The following is a 20,052-nucleotide window of genomic DNA, read 5'->3' on the forward strand; positions in this document are numbered from 1 at the left end:
ATATACAGTCACATTCAGGTTCTAATGTTTTAATTTTTAAAAATGCTGACGTTGTTTAACTATATTTATGAGTATATAGGTATTTGTTAAGGCTGTTTGCCAAATATTTCAATTACTCCTCCTGGATACTGTTAAGATAGTGATATTTGGCTAAGGGATGGAGTCAAACCCGTAGATCTGATTAAATAAATACCTAACCTACTCCTGAAATCCTGCCAGAATCCTTTATAGGAGAACATAACCAGGACCCATAGAGCAAGACAGCCAGATTACATAGTCCATACAGATTAGCCATTTGATACACAGAGAAGTAGAGAAAAATGAAGAGTGGATTAAAGAGGAGAAAATAGAAATATCAAGGAAAAAATCCAACATACTCTATTATGCAATTGGTGTTTAAAGAAAAAATACATACAGATTATAGTAATACGATAGGTCATTTTGTGTTCACTTATCTGAATTCCATGTTTTCTAAATATTCTGTATTGAAAGAGTCTATTTCTTTTAATTTTAAATATTTCTACTTATAAATATTTATATAAGTAGAAATATTTCTATTTCTTATAAATATTTATATAAGTAGAAATATTTCTATTTCTTATAAATAAATAGCTATTTTCATATTTTTAAATTATACTTTTGGATAACTAAAGTACAACTGTCAAAATGCTCATAATATAACCAAGAGAAAAAGTATAAAAGAAAAAATATGCAGGACAATGCCCAATTTTTGTAAACATGTATGTGTATATATAAATTAAAATTTATCGGCCAGGCGCACTGGCTCACACCTGTACTCCCAGCACTTTGGGAGGCCAAGGTGGGCCAATCACCTGAGGTCAGGAGTTCGAGATCAGCCTGGCCAGCATGGCGAAACTCCGTCTCTACTAAAAATATAAAAATTAGCTGGTCACGGTGGCGCACGCCTGTAATCCGAGCTACTTGGGAGGCTGAGGCAGGAGAATCGCTTGAACCCAGGAAGCAAGAGGTTGCAGTGAGCCGAGATTGCATCACTGCTCTCTAGCTTGGGTGGCAGAGCAAGGCTCTGTCTCAAAAATAGAAAAAAAAGGCCGGGCACGTTGGCTCATGCCTGTAATCCCAGCACTTTGGGAGGCCGAGACGGGCGGATCACCTGAGGTTGGGAGTTTGAGACCAGCCTGACCAACATGGAGAAACCCCATCTCTACTAAAAAAAAATACAAAATTAGCCGGGCGTGGTGGCACATGCCTGTAATCCCAGCTACTTGGGAGGCTGAGGCAGGAGAATCGCTTGAACCCGGGAGGCAGAGGTTGCGGTGAGCTGAGATTGTGCCATTGCACTCCAGCCTGGGCAACAAGAGCGAAACTCCATCTCAAAAAAAAAAAATTATCAATATATTTACGTAAATAAAGTATAAAGATGTGATCAGTGTTTGTCTCAAGACTGTGGAATGATAAATAGGGTAAACATTCCTTTCAGTTTGCCTTAGGAAGTCACAGTTCACACAGTTGTCCAACTTGGACAATAAATTATACAATTATCTAAGGAGGATACACAATGTACATTCTCTACCTAACTGCCCAATTAATTATTTAAAATGTGTTGTTTGTTTATTCATTCAAAGCATCGTCTATGTGAAAATTAAAACATGAATATATATGAGGCATAAAAATATAAAAGTGTAAGAAAATGTCATACGATAAAGTTGATAATGTTTTAACATATTAGTTCAAAACCTATGGAACAGCTTAACTCTAACGTCTTTAAATGATAATAGCTAAATATGAGTATTTATTTTGAACATCAAGTTTGAGCAACTGAAATATTTATTAGTGAGTTCTCCATCTGGAAAGACATTTAAAAAGAAGGATGCCATTTTGGTTACTTTCTAAAATATGTGAGCCAGAAAATGGAGTACGCCATAAGAGCCTGGGAAATGAGCCAGGTCAAAGACTACAACGTCTGATGGAGACAGATAGCCAAGCCTCATACAAGCTTTGGAGTTCCAGCAGTATCTTTTCCTCATGTATGGACTCCTTGGGACTTGAACCTTGTATCAGAAAACTTGAAAATGGGGAAAATCCTACATATCTAATGGTGACTGATGAGGAGATCTATGTAGTTGTGGTAGAGGAAACTGAATTACTGAAAAGATGCCTAATGAGAGTGGGTGGTTTTAGGCTTCAGTTTGATTGTATATGGAAACCAAAAGCAAAAGCTCAGCGGTGTGAGCAAGTTTCTTCAAACTGGGCAAGACACAAGGTAGCCATATTTCCTGGTGGCCTTGCCTTTTAGTGGTGGTTTTTTTCAGATGGAATGGGAGGGAGAAGAGGGCCGAGGCAGGGTTATTTGGCTTTTCTGGGCCCATACTGCCATCGCGCGGAAGTAGTTTGACAAAAGCAAAAGCTTTGGGTTTGAACTTCCCTCCTATCTAGCAGTTAAGAAAGATTTAGCAAATTCAAAGGTTCAACAGGGCCTGACCCCAGGATGGGCCTTCTCAACTTCAACTCTTAGGCTTTCCAGGAGTTCAGTCTGGACAAAGGCAAAATCTCAGTGAAGAAGCTGCTGAGTAAGGTACCAGGACTGATGCAGGGCTTTGGTTTCCTCTCACTGTGGGCAGGACTATAGAAAAATTACAGTCTACACACAGCTTCTGGGCATTGGTCTCCTGACCCTGCCCCTTAGACCATGAGACAGTTGGGCTGGCACAAGATATCCCTGTACTTTGGGGTATGGGCCCCAATGTTAGCAACGTTAGAATGTGAGGAGGGAAAATGAATCTCATTCGAAGTGGCATCTAACAGCAGCTGGAGGTCTCAGGGACACCAAAAGTCTGGTGCCTCTGTTGCCTAGAGCAAGAGGGATCTGAGGAAAAGGAGCATGTGTCACTGTGCCAAGTCAATAAATTCCAGAACATCAATAAGAGTGCAGATATACACAACCAGAAGGCCTGGAGGTATTCTCTGAGCCCAGGAGTTAACAGCTATAGTGGCTTTGCAGCATTTTTTCTAGGGTCCAGTGTGAAGGCATACCCACGTGGAGAGATCTGCTCTCATTTCAGCTCTCTTAATGGGACAGAAATGGGTTCTTTAGCTTTCTTCTAAGGAAGATGAGGCCTTTAAGGCTCAGGATCTAACTGTTCATTAAGATTAGCAAGTATTGTTCTGTGTGCCTGCTCCTTAGCCTTTTTCTGATGAAGCTTCCTTGTAGGCCTGACAAGATATCCTTCAGGGAGTTGAGTACATCAGGACCCCCAGAAAACTTGCCTCTTTAGTGCCACTCTTTCGTACCAGAGATGATCTCTGTACATGATCCTTTCGAGAAAATGCTGAGTAGTCCATGAAAACAAGCATGAGTATTTTGATCTTCTTTCTTCTGCTCTCTTCTAAATCTATTCTATTTGAATATTTGCATGAGTACATGTATGTGTGAGCACTCATGGGTTTGTTGGTACGACTTTAGGCTTCCCCATAGTTTGCAGATCTCCTTGGGTTTTGAAATTTTTCCTTTTCCTTTTCCCTTTTATTATAAGGCCACCGCATGGGTCATTAAATATCCTTCGGATGATTGGATTTTGTGTTACTTATAAATTTGCCCAAAGATTTTTGTTTTCTTCACCATAAAAAGTGATTTTTAAAATTTCCATATGTAAACAGAGCAATGTATAATTTTCAGAGAAACTGATTCTTACACTGAAGGCTATTTTAAAACCTGAAGGGTATACCTTTGTTTCTTGATTTCCAATGTAAACCTTGCTTGTTACTATTTCAAACATGGAGACACGTATAACGTTAATACTTGAGGGCATGGCCTTAAAATAATTACTCCAGGAAGGTAGACACAACGAGTAGCTTCGTTAGAAGACTGCGAATTCATTCTTTAGAATTCATATATATGCACTCAACTTACAGTAGTCATACATGGAATAAGTAGAGAGAGATAGACTTTATTTTTTCCTTTGTTTTCTCTTTTTTTTTTTTGAGACAGAGTCTTGCTCTGTCGCCCAGGCTGGAGTGCAGTGGCGGGATCTCGACTCACTGCAAGCTCCACCTCCCGGGTTCACGCCATTCTTCTGCCTCAGCCTCCCGAGTAGCTGGGACTACAGGCACCCGCCACCATGCACAGCTAATTTTTTGTATTTTTAGTAGAGACGGGGTTTCACCATGTTAGCCAGGATGGTCTCAGTCTCCTGAACTCGTGATCTGCCTGCCTTGGCCTCCCAAAGTGCTGGGATTACAGGTGTGAGCCACCGCACCTGGCCTGTTTTCTTGTATTAGTAAACTAGGATGGTTTGATCCCAAAGAGTCAATAATTTGCTTTAACCCCTAATCAAAGAGGTGGAATATCTTTACTGATGTGGACACTGAGAATGGAATTCAGTCTTTTCAAGGACTTAAGAGGACTACCTGGTATAGCTGAAACATGTGGAGTCAATCTACTAGAGAATAGACCCTTTGCTCCTTCCCACTCTCTGACGTTGCAGAGGAAAGCTGAATGAACCTACTCATCTCTACACTCCTGTCTCCTATGGGAATGTGACCTTGACTCTGGACAAAGAGTGTGCTCATGTGAAAGGTTAAGTGATGCACACATACTGCCCACCAAATAGTTAAACCAATTGACAATGCTTCCCACCTCACGGGAACTTGTCCAATTCTACAAATGTTCACACAAACTAGGTGTTATCAGTGGTTTCATGTTCAGTAGCTTACTCAGGGATATTTTGAAGAGGTGGGGAATGGTTGAGACTTTGTCACACTGTAATTTACTTGAGTATTGGTGAATTTGAGAACCTCTGCCAATGGACTTTGTAGTTCCGTGGCCTTTTTCTTCTGCGAAGTTTGTGCCTGGTTCCTTTTCTCTTTCCTGGCTGAATTGTTTCTCTTTAACTTTTCATCTTGGAATAGCTAATGATCTGTAATGGATGTCAATGGTTGAAGGGCAGTAAACACTGACAAATAATTGCTTGTGGTTTCCTGTTTTTGCTGTTATTTTTATTATGCCTGAAACAATGAAATTGTTTCCATCTGCAATCAGGCCTGTTAGCCTCTATTAAGCATAGCCAGGTGAGGTGAGCACAACATTCTTGAGCCTGAGGAATTCCTGAGCTGAGGCCACTGCTAGTGCCATCCACAGTTCTGTCTCCACACATTTGTCTACCCTACTTCAAACATACGAGCTAGTCAAAATGCAGCTCCAAGGCAGGAACGCTAACCCATCTAGTTCAGGCCTTCTCTTTCGGTCTGTTTTAACTGAGATCAGGAGATCAGCAATGACCTCTCACCTTCACAAGACATCTGGGATCATTAAGGGTTGCTTTATCACATGTCTTCAAGACACTCCTGAGAGTTATTGACCCTTCTTGTCAATTATCTATTGCCTCTCAGCTCTGAATGCATTCTTCAATATATGCTCTACAATAAATAGTGGGAATTTCCCCCCTGTACTCCGAGCTCCGACAGTACTGCCAAATGGGGCTCATATCCCAGGCCCCAGTGTGCTAGAGGACTGTGTCCTAGACTGTCTGCCTCTACAACAAGGAGCAGGGGCAGGAGGCAAATGATCAGAAGCCCTGCACTTAGCAGTAAACTGCTTCCTCTAGTTCTTCCTGTATTGGGAGGACACAAAAGCTCCACCGCTAGGACTTCCTGTGCATGAACTTCCTGCCTGCTCCCTGGTCAGTTCTGGTCACTTCTACAACTATATCACACCTTTGTCCACAGATCCTAGAAGGTCTGAGAGATGAAGGCAAGGACATCACACTTGAGGCCAGAAGGCTTCCCAACTTCCCCACAGATGCAACCTTCCTCGACATCCTGGTTTTTTGGGAGGAATTGTTCATGGCTTGGATTTTCATCAACTGACTTCCTCACGATGGCAGTAGTGCTCCAGAAATGTCAACCAGCCCTGTCCCCAGGGCCTCTTCTCCCGCCCATCCAGTATGAAAAAACGCCAACAAAAGACAAAGGCACAAGGAAACAAAACTGTTTCAATTCTTGCCCAGTTTGAGGAAACTTGTTCACACCACTGTGCTTTTGCTTTCTATTTCCATCTTAAATCAAAATGAGTCCTGAACCACCCCACCCTAGTCAGGCATCTTCCCTTTTCCAGCATTAAATTTCCACCAGATCTTTGGCTTCACAGTTCAGCTCTTCTTCACTCAACATTAGTTCTTCAGCATTTTCTCAATTTATTAAGTTGACTTCTTAAAGTTGAACAAGACTCAGGATTCCAGGATGAAATGGGAGAAGAAAATGCCGTAAGTTCCAGGCCTGGAAAAGGTCATCTCTAGTCACCTAGCATCATGGTCCTTGACACAGCTTTCTAGGTTACCAGGGAATCTCCCTCCATTTTGTAGGAGACACTAATCTTTTTGTTTGGTGGAAGGCTGTTATTTGGCCAAATTCCTGAGATTATTTTCTTATAGCCTATATAGCTCTCATTGGTTTGACATGTCTTATGTGACATACCAAATGTACCTTTATATTTATTTATTTATGTTTGAGACGGAGTCTTTCACTCTGTCTCCCAGGCTGCAGTGCAGTGGTGCAATCTCGGCTCACTGCAACCTCCACTTCCTGGGTTCAAGCAGTTCTCATGCTTCAGCCTCCCAAGTAGCTGTGACTACAGGAACCCGCCACCACGCCTGACTAATTTTTGTGATTTTAGTAGAGATGGGGTTTTACCATGTTGGCCAGGCTGGTCTTGAACTCCTGAGCTCAAGTGATCCTCCCACCTCAGCCTCCCAAAGTGCTGGATTTACAGGCATGAACCACTGGGCCTAGCCTGTTCTTAGGAAACTCTTAATGAAGAAATGTATTAAACAAAAAGGTGAGTTCTTATCTAAAACCAGTTTTCAGATGTAACTTTTCTTTGCACTTTGGTGTATCTATTTTTTCATACACTTAAAAACATATAGTTATTCAGTACATCTGTCATGTGACCAATTTGTCTTTGTAATTATCAATACACTTCTTACAATGCTAAATGCGGAAGTCCAAACACACACACACACACACACACACTCCTTTTTCACTTATGTCATTACACTGAATTCACAGGTTTGCATTTTACTATTTTATTTTCCTTAACAAAACAAGTCAATATATGTTCTTTAAAGTTTGTAAACTGAATCTCCTACATTATTTTCTTAGAGGAAATCAGTTTTAATATTTCTCCGTACTTTATTCTAGATGTTTTAGTCAAGGAGGGCTGCCATAAAAACATCATAGATTTTTAAACAAAATATATGTATTTCTCACAGTTCTGGAGACTGGGAAGCCCAAGATGATGGTGGCAGCCAATTCAGTTCCTAGCTAGGGTCCTCTTCCAGGTGTGCAGATGGACACCTTCCTGTTGTACTCACAAGGCAAAGTGAGAAACCTCTGTCCCTTCATCTCCTTATAGGTGCACTAATCATAATGCAGGCTCCACCCTTATGACCTCATCTAAACCTAACTACTTCCCAAAAGTCTCATTTCCAAATACCATCGCACAGTGGGTTAAGGCTTTCACATATGAATTTCAAGGTGACACAAACTTTCAGTCCATACTACTAGGTTTTCTTTTTTTTTTCTTCCCTGTGTGTAAGCATTGTATTCATTATCTCTTGCTATGTAACAAATTACTTCAAACTTAATAGCTTAAAACAACATACATTTTTTATCTCAGTTTCTGTGAGTCAGGGGTCTGGGCATAGCTCAGGTAGGTCCTCAGCTCAAGGCTGCAATCAAGGTGTCGGTTAGGGCTGGGGACTCATCTGAGGCTCAAGATCCTCTTGGAAGCTCATGTGGTTGTTGGCAGAATTCATTTTGTTGCAGCTATAGAACTCATAATTGCTTACTTCTTTGAGGCTAGCAAAAGAGAAGATCTCAGACCACCAGGCCCTCTTTTCCTGTCCTGATTAGATCAGGCCCCCCCCCAGGGTAATCTCCCTTTTGAGACCCTATCATTTTTGCCATATAATATAAAGGAATCAGAGAAGTGATAATCTATCATATTCACAGGTCCCACTCATACTTAAGGAATTATACAGGGAGATGGAATCATCTTAGAATTCTGCCTATATACCACAAGGATGGATGGATGGATACAGAGATAGATAGACACAGTTTTTAAAGATTTTAAGTCAAAATTATACGTGAACACATTTTTCAACATTAGTTATTTGTACAATACTTTTCAAACAACATTATGCCATCTCTGACATTCCTCCGAGATTGAAACACTTTTTTTTTTGAGACGGAGTCTCACTCTGTCACCCAGGCTGGAGTGCAGTGGTGCGATCTCGGCTCACTGCAAGCTCCGCCTCCCGGATTCACGCCATTCTTCTGCCTCAGCCTCCTGAGTAGCTGGGACTACAGGCACCCACCACCACACCCGGCTAATTTTTTGTATTTTTAGTAGAGACGGGGTTTCACCGTGTTAGCCAGGATGGTCTTGATCTTCTGACCTCTTGATCTGCCTGCCTTGGCCTCCCAAAGTGCTGGGATTACAGGCGTGAGCCACCGCGCCCGGCTGATTGAAACACTTTTAACACTCTTAGCTAGTAAGTTTTTACTTGCTTACGTATCCCTAAATAGAATGCCCATATTACCAATTTATAAACTAACCCATACATTCATAATATATACTCTTCCTCCTAGAAGAACATTTCACTTTCTTTGCCCTCACTACACTTCACTAATATCAATATTACTACTTCACTTACATCCTTCCTTTCTTCCCATCCTCCCAATGTAGCTATAATTGCTTGTGTCAATGTTTAATGCATACAATACTACGACAATGTAAATATCTTGAGATGATCCATGTACTAAATTGTGTTTGCTTTTCTTTTTCTGGACATCTTTCCTCTAGTCTCTGTCCCCTAGAATAATTTACTAGTCATTTCATTTGATGGTCTGTGTACTCATAGTTCATTCAAACACACACATATACAAGTTGACTAAAATATCTCTCAAGAGTCTCATTCATATTACGGATTTTGATGAATTTAATTTTCCTCGAAAAATTTATCTCAAAATTTTCTGACCTCCTCCAATGTGTCCAGTTTCCCCTACGCCTGGTGCCCCAGCACTTTGGGAGGCCAAGGAGGGTGGATCACTTGAGGCCAGGAGTTCGAAACCAGCCTGGCCAACATGGTGAAACCCTGTCTCTCCTAAAAACACAAAAATTAGCTGGGTGTGGTGGCACGCGCCTGTAGTCCCAGCTACTCTGGAGGCTGAGGCAGCAGAATCGCTTGAACCCCTGGGAGGTGGAGGTTGCAGTGAGCCGAGATTGCACCACTGCACTCCAGCCTGGCGACAGAGCGAGACTCCATCTCAAAAAATAAAATAAAATAAAATAAAATAAAATAAAATAAAATAAGCCAGGCATGGTGGCATATGTCTGTAATCCCAGCTACTTGGGAAGTTGAGGTGGGAGGATTGCTTGAACCTGGGAGGCGGAGGTTGCAGTGGGCCAAGATCACACCACTGCACTCCAGCCTGGGCGAGAGAGCAAGACTCTGTCTCAAAAAAAAAAAAAATAAAAAAAAAAAGGCCTCTTACTATTGATGATACTTAATAATCTGGAATTGTATTTTTAAATATATTAAAACAATAGATGTTTCTTATCTTTTATAAAACATCCTTCCATGTGAAAAATGTTTTTTAAAAAAGAGGCATGAGCACCCATTCATAAACAGTATATGGTAGTACAGTAACTACTATTTGCACTTTGGTGTTTATCATCTCAGATCTCTCAATATGTAGAGGAAATCATACATTCCTTTAACCAATATTTATCTAGTTGCTGCCACGTTACAGGCACTGTTCTAAGCCTTGGGGATAAAAGAATATTAAACAGGATATTTAATTGAATAGAATCATTTAACTGAATAGAATTATTTAATATTTAACTTAATATAATTCAGTTATATTTATTTACTATAATATCAGTTATAATGAATATTTAACTGAAATAATTAATATGTAATTGAATATAATATTTAAGTGAATAGAATTATTTTAATTGTGCACACACACACATTTACACATACATGTCTTTATATATATATATACCTCTATATTTGTAAAATTGTATATAACAATGTGCATGCGTATATATATAGTACATATAAATATATAACAGGTATGTATGCATAGATATAGGAATATGTGCAAATATTGGTACATATATTTATAAACTAACACAATATATACATACACACAATGTGTGTAGATAATTGGAGCGTCGTAAACACTAGTAAAATTGAGTATCTTTTCATTTATTTAATAAACAGCTGGAGTTCTTCTTTTGTAAATTGCCTGTTTAATTCCTTTACCAATTTTGCCATTGGTTTAAATACGACAGAAACAGAAAGTTTTAAATTTTTTAGTCACAGGACACTTACGCGCAAACACACATACAAAAAATCATCTTCAACTACTCTGTGAGGTCAAATCCTGAGTGAGGAAAGTAGAAGAGGGCGCCAGAATGTTTCTCCATTATGCAATGAATCCCAAGTAATATTCTCCACCAACTTGGGAGCAAGAAGTATGGGTTGTCAGGCTTACCAGTTATCCTCATCTGGAGCTTTTTATGAAGAAGTAACAGAGAAGAACAATTGTTATGTATGAGGAGAATCACTAGACTTCAAGGAGTTCAGCATCCTCTGGGAGAACAAATAAAGAGATGAGCACTCCTCCCTTCTTCCCCACCAACCCCACCAGGAGACCTGAGATGACGGCAAAGCTCTATTAGGGGACAGGCCTTGGCTATAGGCATAACATTTTTTGGCCTCTTAGTGTATGCCTCTGCTCTCTAAGCAGGAGATTTGGCCTTTTTTGGCTCGGCAGGATGGCTCCCAATGCTTCTTCATTTCCCTCCTTGCTCTAAGGCAATGGGGTCCAGACTTTGCTGTGTATGAGATCCCCCAGCAAGCACAAATGCTGTTATAAGGTATCTCCTCAAATTAGCCTATTTTATGAGTTGTGATGCTGCTATCACAAGGTGCGCAGGTTCTATGGCTCCAGAACAAGGTGAATTGGCCTGAACCATCTTCTGAGGGACAGCGGCAGGAACAGGAGACAATGGGCACAAGCCCTGCACTGGGCCCTGAAAGTTTTCCTCAACGGAAGCCCCACCCAGCAACTTCCTGTGCCCGGACTTCTGGCAGCTGTTGGCTCTGTCCGGCCTCGCCAACAACAGGCTTTTACACTTGGATATCACCTTTGTCATGTTAGCATCAAGTCTTTGCCCAGAGCTCCCGGAATAACTTAGAGAAGTCAGGGAAGCCCAATTTCGGGTCAGGGCCTGTTCAATCTCTCCGCTGAACGGACGTTTCTAAACCGAAAGACCTCACGGGACGGACGCTGTAATGGCGTAGGGTATTTTAAAACTATTTCCTCACGATGGCAGTCGTGCTCCAGATATGCCAACAAGTACTGCTCCCTAGTCCTTCTCCCGCCCTTTCTGTCCAAAAAAACACCAGCAAGAAAAAGGCGCCAGGAAACATGGCAGTCTTACTTTTGCCCAGTTTGGGACAATCTTATCACGCTGCTGCACTTTTGCTTTTGGTTTCCATTTGAAACGAAACTGAGGCCTTCTCTTTTTAAGAACTGCATTTCCAATAGTTTTAGCCTTCACAGTTGTGTTCTCGCTCACTCAGCATTACATCTCCAGTATTTTCCCAAGTTATCACATTGTCTGCTTCTGGATTCAAGACTCAAGAATCCAGGCCTAAGCAGAAAAAGAAAATGCTACAAACTCAAGGCCGGGAGGTTATCTCTAAGTACCAAACCACATGTCCTTGCTTGGCTCATCCATCTGTAAGGCTCCCAAGGAATTCTATATTTTCAGGATAGAGATCTAAGTCTTATGTGTTGACTTGTTGGCAGCCATTTGGCTGGAGTCTTAAGAGAAGCGCCCAAATAACTCTCATTCCAAGAGTTTTGTCTTGTGATTTCATTTACCATTTGAAGACACTTTTCGATGCCATTAAGTGGTCTCCAATTGCTTCCCACCACTTTATTGGGTATGTAGGGACGTGTGTGTGTGTGTGTGTGTGTGTGTGTGTATTTATCTTTGTATCCGTATTTACCATTTATCTCTTAGAGATAAGCCTTAAAACCACTTCCTCATTAGTAATTAAGACATGATGTTTGCCAAGGATTCAGAAATAACCATGCACTGATAAAGAGTAAAGCGCTATCATAAAACTGATTAAGACCACTGATAACTTTTTGGATCATGTCCTCTTACTCCTTTCAATACACACAGAGTTTTATATTTATGTTCATATGTGACAATGAATTTATATTAAAATTGGTTGTTTGTACATGATGGTTTGCCTAGGAGATTGCCACTCCTGATTCTCAGTTTGGCCACATTATATAAAATTTTTGTCTTCATGTTTAGTAATCAAAACACTGGAAAAAAATGTTTCTTGGCTGGGCGCAGTGGCTCACGCCTGTAATCCTAGCACTTTGGGAGGCCGAGGCGGGCGGATTACCTGAGGTCGGGAGTTCAAGACCAGCCTGCCCAACATGGTGAAATCCCGTCTCTACTAAAAATATGAAAAATTAGCTGGGTGCAGTGGCGTGCGCCTGTAATCCCAGCTACTCTGGAGGCTGAGGCAGGAGAACCGCTTGAACCCGGGAGGTGGAAGTTGCGGTGAGCTGAGATCACACCACTGCACTCCAGCCTGGGCTACAGAACGAGACTTCGTCTCAAAAAACAAACAAACAAACAAAAATGTTTCTTATTGCTCCATTTATTATACAGTTTAAATATGGCATATATAATATATAATATTGCTATACATATATATGCACATTTATTTCACCTTAATTATAACTTGACTTATACTGGGCATAGTTTTATACAAAGTCTTCTGCACCAACTTACATAAATTGCATGTTTCCATATATCAACATCTATTTTCCCTAGCTGGAAATTTCTTTATACTTTATTCTACAAGGAGGTTTCTCTTTGAAGGAATTATAAAGGTAACATCTGCTGTTGGAAATCTGCTCGTATTTTAAGAAATTACAAAGCCAAAAATAAATGGTATCTCAATGAAAACTAGAAGAAATAACTTTTAAAATGTCTTTGCCATACATTCTCTTATCTTCCCTATCCATATATAATGTATATTTTTTCACCTAAAATCCCAGTTACCTTGTATGTCAGACATGCTTTTCTCACTTAGGACAGTTTGAGGCCTTTGGAAACATCATTAACTACTCCTTGGAATATGCAATATTTTTAAGGTTGCTTCTCATATTTTTGCATTTCCTAAAATTAAGCATACCTGTTTACAAAATAACCAGACACATTAGCCTTGTACAAAGAAGTGCAGTGAAGCCACAAGTAATGCCCACTGAAGCAGATAAGGATTTTTAAAATGTGGGTGTCCTGAATATACCTGTTTTCTGTGATCAGTTAAATATATAAATATATTAGGTCTCAAATAGCCAACAAATCAAGTTTTCACCAATAATTTCTTCTGCACATATTTGTTCTGGGTTGACTCTCAAATTACAAATATCTTATCAGCTTCTGGAAAAATCTCTTAGAATACACAATCTATGAAGAACAAATGGAAACACTTTATCACAAATCCCACTTTTTTGAGGCATCCACTATTAGCAGCTTGATGAGTATATTGGTTTAAACATTAGAAAAATGATATATAACTGTTCAATAAGAACTGATGTTAATAAATTTAATCTATATCTTATCAATATACTCCCCACATTCCTCAGCACAATGCTAGGCGCGCGCGCACACACACACACACACACACACACACACACACACACACACACACACACACACACACACACACTTCCATTTCTTTTCTTCAAATCCATCCTCTTTGGTCCCACTACACATAGAATTTGGTGCCCTGAATTCTCAACTCAACACTAGACAATGAGTACTCTCCAATATCATTAACTTTTCTTGAGGAACAAGATAGTTTTTTATGGTTAAATCTCATAGCATTCTTTTACTGTTGATCAAACCGTAAGAATTATATGCATCTGGAAAAAAATCAGTAAGTGGAACAAATATATAGCAGTAAAGAAATGATACTCAAGAAGTTTAATAGATATTCCATTGATGTTTGTTATATTGCATTCTGCTCTTTTTATTATATAATTGTACATGTGTGGGCACATGTGGACAGGTTGTCAGGATTTGGTGACGTTTTACTTACATGATACATGAGGAATATCCTTGCATGATACATGAGGAATATCCTTGCAGCTTGAGTTGCTTCTTTCTATCATAGTTTTCTCAGGTCTCACATCACATAAGTCTCATCATATGTCATTAAATATGCTTCAGAAAGCTGGATTTTCTGTTAAGTAAAATTTGGAAATAGAATTTCAGAATAGAGCCTTTAAATCTTGCGTGTGTGTAGAAGTGTGTATGTTTTAAAGAAAAATACATCTTGTAATATGTTCTTTTCCTAATTATATATTGAGATGATGCTGGTTTCTTGATTTTTAAAAAACTTGCAAATGTAAGCTTTTCTCATTTTCAGCATTTCAAGGCTTTGGACAAGTGTAAGTTAAAACGTGAAGGCAAGTCATTAGAAACATCACTGTAGAAAATTACACACTGTTAGTTGCTTGACTGGGGAACTTTCCAGATAACTTCCTTTCTGCCTATTTACTTTTCTGAACCAATAGGTTTATGTGTTCAACTTGAATTAATAATGTATGTAATTAAGAGAGAAAGAAAGACTTCATTTTTCATTTCTATTTCCTTGCTATTAGCCAACCAGAATGGTTTGATTCCCGTTACAACATTTTGCATTTTCTTCCCTAAATCAGAGGTGTGGTCATCTCCCCTATTGAGGACTTGGCGAATGGATTTCAATCTTTCCAAAGGCTTAAAAAGACTACCTACTATAGCTGAACTTACTGTAGTTGAACTTGGACAATGGATGTTTTGCCCCCTCCCCACCGCCATCCTTGCAAAAGAAATCTCAGCCATCCTCTTTGTCCTCTCCTTTCTACTTTCCTGTGGGAGTTTGGCTGTGTGCTCACTTTCAAGAGGTAGTCTCTGGACAAAGGGTATGCCCATGTGAAAGGTTAAATGATTTGGCCCATTGACCTTCAAATAGGTGTACCAATTAACAGTGCTTCTCACCTGGTAGGAGCTTGTCCAATTCTACAAATCATTACACAAACACTGACATCAATGGATTCCTTTTCAAAGGCTTGCTCGGGGTTATGATGAAGATTTAAGGGCATTATGGAAGAATACAGTGTACTGCAATTTACTTCAGTACTGGTGAATTTGAGACTGTGATAATAGAGGTGCCTTATTCCTTTGCCATCTTTCCTGCTGAGTGCTTTTCTTTTTAACTACATTTTGAAACAGCTTTTGATCTGAGCTGAGTGTCAATGATTGAGTGGTATTGAGAGTTGGCAATAGTTATAATCTCCCATTACTGGTCACGGTGTCATGTTTGAATTCCTGGGACTCAGCAAGGTGCTGCTGCTTTAGGCCTCTATCCACTCTCTGACCAGATAGTCTTAATGTAAACCAAAATGTGTGGGAATACAAAATTCCTGACCCTGAGGAATTCCAGGGCTGGGGCTACCTCTCTGTCACTCACAATTCTAAGTTCAGATATGGTGCACTGTCTCCACACATCTGGCTTTCCTAGTCTAGCATATGGTCAAGTCAAACTATGACTCAACAGCAGGCAGCCTAACTCATCTGATGCAGGGTTTCTCTCAGTCACCTGCTTAGCTGAAGTAGGCTGAAAAGGTCAGAGGTCACCTTACACTTTCATAAGGTATTTGAGACCATTGAGACATGCTTTCTCAAATGTTTTCAAACCCTTCTTGGCTCAATGCCAACCTATAACATCCTCAAGGACAGCTAGACCAAGGCATGAATAGCAGGAGAGTCAATTTCCCCAGGGACCCTATGGTCTTTGTAGTAGTTGCTAAAAACTTCCTAGTAGATGTTATAGCTCCACCCTGGGCAAGTAGAATTCAGGTGGTGACCATATATTACAGCAGTGCATGAGAATAACATTCCTTTCTCTTCTGTAAGTTGTCAGCCACTGAATCCATCATTGATACATGAGAAAACTCTCACATGCAGTCAATCTTATGAAATTTTTGCCTTTTCTTGCTATGCTATGGGCAAGTGTCCTGAGGGTCCTGATGTGCTCAGCTTTTAGAGGCCTTACAAGGAATCTTCATTAGAAAAAGGCTAAGAAGCAGGCACAGAGAACAATACTTGCTAATCTGAATGAACAGTTAGGTCCCAAGTCTCAATGGCCTCATCTTCCTTAGGGGAAGGCCAACAGCTAAAGAACTCATTTCTGTTCCCTTAATAGAGCTAAAAGTAGGTTTCTCTAAATAGGTAGGCCTTCACACTGGGCCCTAGAGAAAGTGCTGCAAAGCCACGGTAGCGTTACCTCCTGGCTTCAGAAAATACTTTCAGGTCTTCTGGTTGTGTATATCTGCACTCCTATTGATCTTCAAGGATTTATTGGCTTGGCCAAGTGACACACACTGCCTTCTCCTCAGGTCTTCCTTGCTCTAGGCAATGGGGGCACCAGACTTTTAGGTATCCTTGAGACCCTCAGAAAGCACGCTGGCTGCTGTTAGATATCATCTGGAATGAGATGTTTCATCTGCACCCTAACATTGGTGACACCTTGTGCCAACCCCCTACCTCATTGTTCAAGGGACACGGCCAGAGGATATGTGGCCAGAAGTCCCCCCAAATAGGATCTGAGCCATTTGTTTTAGCCCTACCATCACTGGGTAGATATCTAAGCCCCAATACTTCCTATACTCCACCTGCCTAGCAGCTGTCCCCTCAGTCCTCCCCCTGACCCCCCACTTATCAGCTTCTCCCCCAGGATCCTGCCTTTGTCCAGAGCTCCTGGAAGGCTTCAGATTTAAAGTGAAGGGGACCTACTTAGGGCTAGGGTCCACTCAACCTCACAAAAGGCCCAACATTTCTCAGTTGCTAAAACTTGGGGGAGCTCTAACAACTTTGGGTTTGTGTTTTGTCAAACTACATCCTCTTGATGGCAGTATTGCTCTGGAAAAGCTGATTAGCCCTGCCTGGGCACCCCACCCCCAAAGCCCTTCTCCTCTCACCCATTCAATCTGAAAAAAGCCACCAAGACAAAGGAGACAGGAAACAAACTGCCTTGCTATTGGCCCTGTTTGGGGGAAATCTGCTCATTCGAATTCACTTTTGCTCCTGGTTTCCCTCTGAACTCAGACTGAAGCCCATACCACCCAGTTTCATCAGCCATACTTTGTTTAAAGAATCCCATTTCTACTCTACCATAGCTTTGTAGGTCTGCTCTTCTTCATTCAACCTTGATCCCCAACAATTTCCCAAGTTATCTGCTTCAGTGGGAAATTCTTAGGGATCTAGGGCTAAGAAAGTGAAGAAAATAATGGAAATAACAGCCTAGAGAAGAGCAAATCTAGGCACCAGGCCATGTGACTTGTTTCACTGCCAGGTTCCCTGGGAGTCCTCCATTTTCTGACCTGGGCACTAGGTCTTGTGTATTGAGTTGGGGGCAGCCATGTCAGAACCCTAATAGGAGGGTCCAGATAGATCTCAAGGCTGAATTCCATACAATGTCCCTCTTGGGGTGACACACACACTCCAAACTTACAAAATTCCAGTAGAAAGGAACATGATTTTGTCTTATGGTTCCATCATTCAACATTAAAACACAAGCAAGTTCCCATGCACGTCATTATTTGACTTTTAATGGCTTCCTATGACTTTATTATGTATGTGTGTGCCACTGCTTAAGCTTAGGAATCAGTCTTATGGTGTTTTCTCATAAGTAATTAAGACATGGTGCTTGTAAAGAATTTAGAAAATAACCATGTGCTGATCAAGAACAAAAGCACTGTCATAAAATCTTGTATTAAACACTAATAGCCTTTTGCATATTTACTCCCATTATTTCAACACGCACACAGGTCTATGTTTACGGTAATACACTACAAGAAACATATTTAAATTAAATTTATATATACATCATGTTTTAGATGCAAACTTTTCACTGCTCGTTCCTGGGTAACTGAAATTGTCATGAAATATTTGCAAGACCTGGATTTTAGATAATAAAACATTTGCAATGAGCTTCTTGATTGACTAATTCATTAAAGAATGTTAGGTTCTCAATTTTTAAAAAATTTATACACAGGACATAATACCTATAATGCCACCACTCAAGTATCTTAATTTTGATACCTGCCTTACCTAATCATTACTATGCTGACTATATATGTATATACTAACATTGGAACAGGCACTACGTGCTTATGCCTCAGAACATTAGGGTTTCTTTTGTTTATATTTTTCAAAACTTATACCAAAATTTTATCTTAAAATTTTATGTAAAATCTATAAAGTTGAAACGCATACTCACTCTAACACTGACCGTGATTATGCATGATATGCATAATGCATATATATGTATATGCATTAGATAGATAGGTCCAAGTTACCTAGTTACAGGCCTAGAGGGAAAAGAAAATGATTGCACCTATTATATATATATTTACTTCTCTTTATTTATTTATTTTTATTCAACCTCTGGGAGCATGGACTATCCTTCTCTTTAAAGATAATTGAATGCAAACTGGATATAGTTTTGCACAAAGTCTTCAACACTACCTTATACCATTTGCATACATGAATAACAATGTATATTTGAGTGCTTGAATTTTTTTTATATCTTACTCTAGAAGACCTTTCTATTTCAAGAAATTACAAAAGTTACACCCACTGCTGGCACCATTTAGATTTTAAGAAATTATAAGGTAGAAAGTAAATGGTACTTCAATTACAACAAGAAATAGCCACTTAAAAATATCCTTGCCATACATTCTTATATCTTCACTTTACACAAATAATATATACTTTAAAAAATGTTCAAATTCTCTTGTACTTTGAATGCTAAAACAAGTTTTCCTCATTTGTAACTTGAATGCTTTTCAAATCTCATTAAGTATTCTTTAGAATAATGACAGGTTTTAAAATCTTGCCACATGTTTTTGCACTTCTAGAAATAATCATGCTTCTTTACAATGTACCTGCTATAACAGCCATGTATGGAGAAGTGAAGCAAGGTCACAGGTAATGCCACCTCCAGCAGACAAGAACTTTTAAAATGTGGGTTCATCTTCAATCCTCTTCACTCGGTTTTGGTTCTCATCTGTTTGTGCATGGTCAGCTCTCCTAGCAAAAGTGCTAATCCTTCTTGGTTTGGCAGGCTGATTCCATTTCTCTTCAAGGTCCTCCTAGCTGCAAGCAATTTGGTTGCACCTGGGACCCCCAGCAAGCACGTGGCATCCTTTTATAAGCAACCTGGTATTGTCTGGTTCTCTGCAGTGACTCCGCTACCACAAAGGTCCTAGGCCCCAGAGCCTGAAGGCACCACGTGTCAGCCTTTCCCAGACTCTCAGGGGCGGGGAGAGAGATGAATACCCACAGGCCCAGTACTTCGTTGGTTGGTGGCTTCCTCCAGTCCCGCCCATACTGGGAGAATACCAAGACTCCACCCTACAACTTCCTGGGCCTGGACTTCCTGCCAGAGGCCGACTTAGTCTTCCCTCCCCATGGGCCAGTTCCTACACCTGAACCTCACTCTGTCCAGAGCTTCAGGTAGGCCTCAGGAGGTGGAACTAAGATCCAGCTCATGGTCCGAGCCTGCTCAGCCTCTAACACAATGGAACTTTCCAATATAAGTCCTCTAAGGGATGGGGCTTTTTCCAGAAATTTCCTCACGATGGCAGTGTTGCTCCTGGAATTCTATCCGATACTGCCCCAAGCCCTCTTCTCCCGCCCTTCCGGTGTGAAAAAAAAATGTGACCAACAGATTAAGGCACCAGGAAATATGGCTGACTTGAGAAACTTGCTCACACTATTGTGATTTTGCTTTTGGTTTTTCATCTGAAATCAAACTGGCGCCTAAACCTACACTCTCATCAGGGGTCTTTTCAGTTCAAGAACTCAATTTCCACTTACCTAGTCTTCACAGTTCTGCTTTTTCTTCACCTAGCTTTTTC

At 40.3% G+C, this 20,052-nt stretch overlaps 1 long non-coding RNA gene across 11 annotated transcripts in view; it reads right to left on the reverse strand.

Moving 5' to 3' along the window:
- Positions 1-19,426, reverse strand: part of LOC129025288 (uncharacterized) — a 136,369-nt gene extending 116,943 nt beyond the window's left edge. For all 11 annotated transcript variants that reach the window (XR_010125551.1, XR_010125546.1, XR_008497196.2 and 8 more), the window contains exons 1-2: positions 19,078-19,426; positions 14,187-14,330 (exon numbers count right to left, since the gene is read on the reverse strand). This is a non-coding gene — a long non-coding RNA (uncharacterized LOC129025288). The remainder of the gene's footprint in view (positions 1-14,186; positions 14,331-19,077) is intronic.
- Between the last annotated feature and the right edge of the window lie 626 nt (positions 19,427-20,052).

This window comes from Pongo pygmaeus, chromosome X, assembly GCF_028885625.2.
Source record: "Pongo pygmaeus isolate AG05252 chromosome X, NHGRI_mPonPyg2-v2.0_pri, whole genome shotgun sequence".
Lineage (NCBI taxonomy): Eukaryota > Metazoa > Chordata > Mammalia > Primates > Hominidae > Pongo > Pongo pygmaeus.